The 3177-nt window shown below is 41.4% G+C and overlaps 1 long non-coding RNA gene across 1 annotated transcript; it reads left to right on the forward strand.

Moving 5' to 3' along the window:
* Positions 1-1346: 1346 nt before the first annotated feature.
* Positions 1347-2233, forward strand: LOC137149468 (uncharacterized). The gene is made up of 3 exons (XR_010918783.1): positions 1347-1469; positions 1668-1786; positions 2066-2233. It is a non-coding gene; the product is annotated as an uncharacterized lncRNA (long non-coding RNA).
* Positions 2234-3177: the final 944 nt, after the last annotated feature.

A 3177-nucleotide genomic window follows, 5' to 3' on the forward strand; every position in this document is an offset into this window, starting at 1 on the left:
TCATTTACATCAGTATAAATCAGGAATGGTTTAAATGAAGCTTGAGGAGGTCCAGGCCTACCTTTTTATAATTCTCCTTGAAGAAGACAGGTTAGAAAAGGGAAAAAGTGGACATGTGGCATGTGAATTCAAGATGTGTGTCTCAGGAGTAAGAAGCTGCATTTATCAAAGAATGCAGATGCGCAGAGGAGAAGGACATACCAGGGTTAATCACATAAGCAGCTTGGACTGAGGACAGAGGAAGTGCGGGAAGAGAATGAAAGCAGATAAAGTCTCCATAATAGTCAAGTCTCCAGAACTGAGGAATCATCTTTTAAGATGACTAAGAGACAAAGTAGAACCATGACTTTCATACCCTTTAAACATAAGAAGATGAACTCCTAGGATGTAATAGTGACCAATATCCTTTCAGATCTAGAGGAGGGGATTATATTGTAAAACCATTCATGAATTGGACACATTGGTTTTAACTTCATTTGCAGGAACCAAGGGAAATAAAAGATTAGCAGTAAGCAATAAATTTCAGGAAAAACAACCAAAGTCACCTTTTAGGGTACAGTGACTGATTTTTTATGTGGCTCCACAGCTCCCTGTGATGATTTACAATTAACATTCTCAGCATTGTGTTGCTAAGAACTAAAGGCTTACTCAGCAGATGTAACTTAAGGTGAATATACATTGCTTGTTCATACGAGATCAGTGTGAACTTAAAATTCTTCATACTATACTATCATTAATTTTACTAGATAGGGAATAAAACTGAATGGAAACAGGGCTAGCAATGACCTTGGGGTAATGAACAAACACCTTATATCACAGTGGTTCACAAGTAGCAATAAGTCATGCAGCTGACTGAGGTAGCCATCAAATATAAGTAATTAACTAAAGTGATGCAGAGAGGATGCATGAGCTTGGGAAGGAGGCCAAGGAAGAAGTAGAAAAACCAGACAGAGCATAGAATAAAAATAATGTTTTGTTTAGGACAGGAGATCTTGATAGGGGCATGGGCCAAATGAGAAATGGAGCTAAAATGGATGAATGCTATGTAAAAATAAATATCTTGGATGGCTTAATGTTACATTAATGAAACCCATACTTTCTTTCTTTTCTCAAGCAAAACATCTGATCTCTAACAAGTCATTACATAGAGTTTGGGACAGAGCACTATTAGTAGCACCCAGGTCAGTGCTGCGGCTGAAGCATGAAGAAGTCTGCAGCTCAGCTATGAGCAATTAAACACTTTCTATTGGGGAATTATAAACACTTAGGTGCTAATCACTGGGCCAATGATGTAATTGGGAGGATATATATAAGTGGAAGGAAAAGGCAGCAAGGGGAAGTTCAGAGGATTACCCTGGGCTGAGGAATGAAGGCTGCAGGGAAGTTGTTGCCTACTATAAGCCTGCATTACACTGTGATGCTTTGTGAAGGAAGAATAAATACACACTGGGTGAAATGGTAACAGCCTGGTGTGTATTTGTGACCATGAGCCCACACAAATTGGCCGGGCAGTACAATACACTGGTAGTGGTGGTGGTGTCCTGTGACACAGATTAGGGCATAGGCTCAGGGTTGAGGTTCAATTCCTGAAGTAATTTCCTAAAATTGAAATCTCAACTTTTGTTTTTCTTTTCTTTTTCTTTTCTTTTTTTTTTTTTTTTAAAAAGAAAAAAAGTCTCCAGCCTTCATGATTGTGGAATAAAAGCTTGAACATGTGACTAGAATGTAACTGAGGCAGTGGTGTCTGCCTGAATCAGAAGATGACCTGAAACAATAGCTCTTGGAGGTTAGAACTGCCCCATGTATGGAAATGGGGAGGTAAACCCCAGATCACTGCTAAGGGGGCCCTTACTAACTCCATCCAACAGAGGTCTTAGTATGCGACAAGACAAGAACAATGCAGTTGGCCCTATCAGGCCACCCGTTATATTTGCTTCAGCTGTTAGAATAAATGTCTGGAGGGGGAGGCACTTCTACCACTTCTCTCAAAAGGGTAGAGGGGGCCCCTACTGCTCTCAAAGCATGTGAGATCTGTGCTACCCCAGATTTCTTTTCTCTCTCCTAGGAAGGGCCATCTGCTGTTGGCCTAAGACTCAGAACCAGCCTACAGTGTTTCACTGCAGAATAAATCTCTTCGTCTATCTATATGGATCATATGCAACCTTTTTAAAAAGGGCAAAGAACCACAAGCAGTACTTATGGGCAGATTCTGAATCCTGATCCACTTTTTATGCCACTCAGAAAAGGCAAAGAGATCAGAAAACATCTGCAAGTCCTCTACTGAGAATTCCCCAGCCCTGGGGAGTGCTTAATGGGTGTGAAACTGGTATAGACAGTACTTATATCTTCATCCCCACGGCCTTTGAAGCAGGGTTGTGTTGAGTGTGGGGAGAGGGCAGAGGCAGTCTATTTTCAGCTGTTATATGGTCTTTGGGTGGCTGTATATGGGAGAATACCTTTCCTTTGCTAGGTGCTCCCCTAGGATCAGGAAAAGTCCATCAAATTCCTCCTGCTCCTCATGGGGATCCCACAGCTAGACAGGAGAACAGTAAGAAAGCAAACCAGAGCTGTTACTTCCCTGCAATACATCAGGCAACCAGCAGGAGAGCTGTTGATCAGCAGCCACAGGGGAGAGCTAGGAACTGCTCAGAGGACTCCTGGCTCACATCAGAGCTGCTGCTGGGGGCTGCATGGGAAGTGGTAAGTTTTCTGAAGAGAACATAGTAATAGAGATTTTTTTCAAACACTTCATTTTAAAAATCACAAAGCCTGACTCAGGAAACACAGTTTCAGTTCATAACCAACTAAAAATTGTCTCCCAAAATTGTGGCTGTGTTAGAGCCTCAAAGGCCACAGGGTGGACATCCTTAATTTATCTAATAGGAAGTCACTAAGGGCCAGATTTTGTGTTTAGATGCAAATTTTCATTTGTACTGAGCATCCACAATTAGGACCAGATTTTCAGAAGTGCACCCAGAAGCCCCCAGGGAGACACACAGTCAGATTTTCAAAAGATCTCAGAACCCAGTATACCAAGCTCTTTTGCAGATAGGCACTTATTTTGATGACTAAATGGGAACTGAGCTTTTTTGAAAATCAGGCTGAAGGCTATCACCTGCCTTGCATTCATAAAAGATAAATAAAGATCATTTTTGGTTTACTTGTTCTAGTGACACT

This window comes from Emydura macquarii, unplaced genomic scaffold (genome assembly GCF_026122565.2).
Source record: "Emydura macquarii macquarii isolate MOO-44397 ecotype Brisbane River unplaced genomic scaffold, CSIRO-AGI_Emac_v2 contig_75, whole genome shotgun sequence".
NCBI lineage: Eukaryota > Metazoa > Chordata > Testudines > Chelidae > Emydura > Emydura macquarii.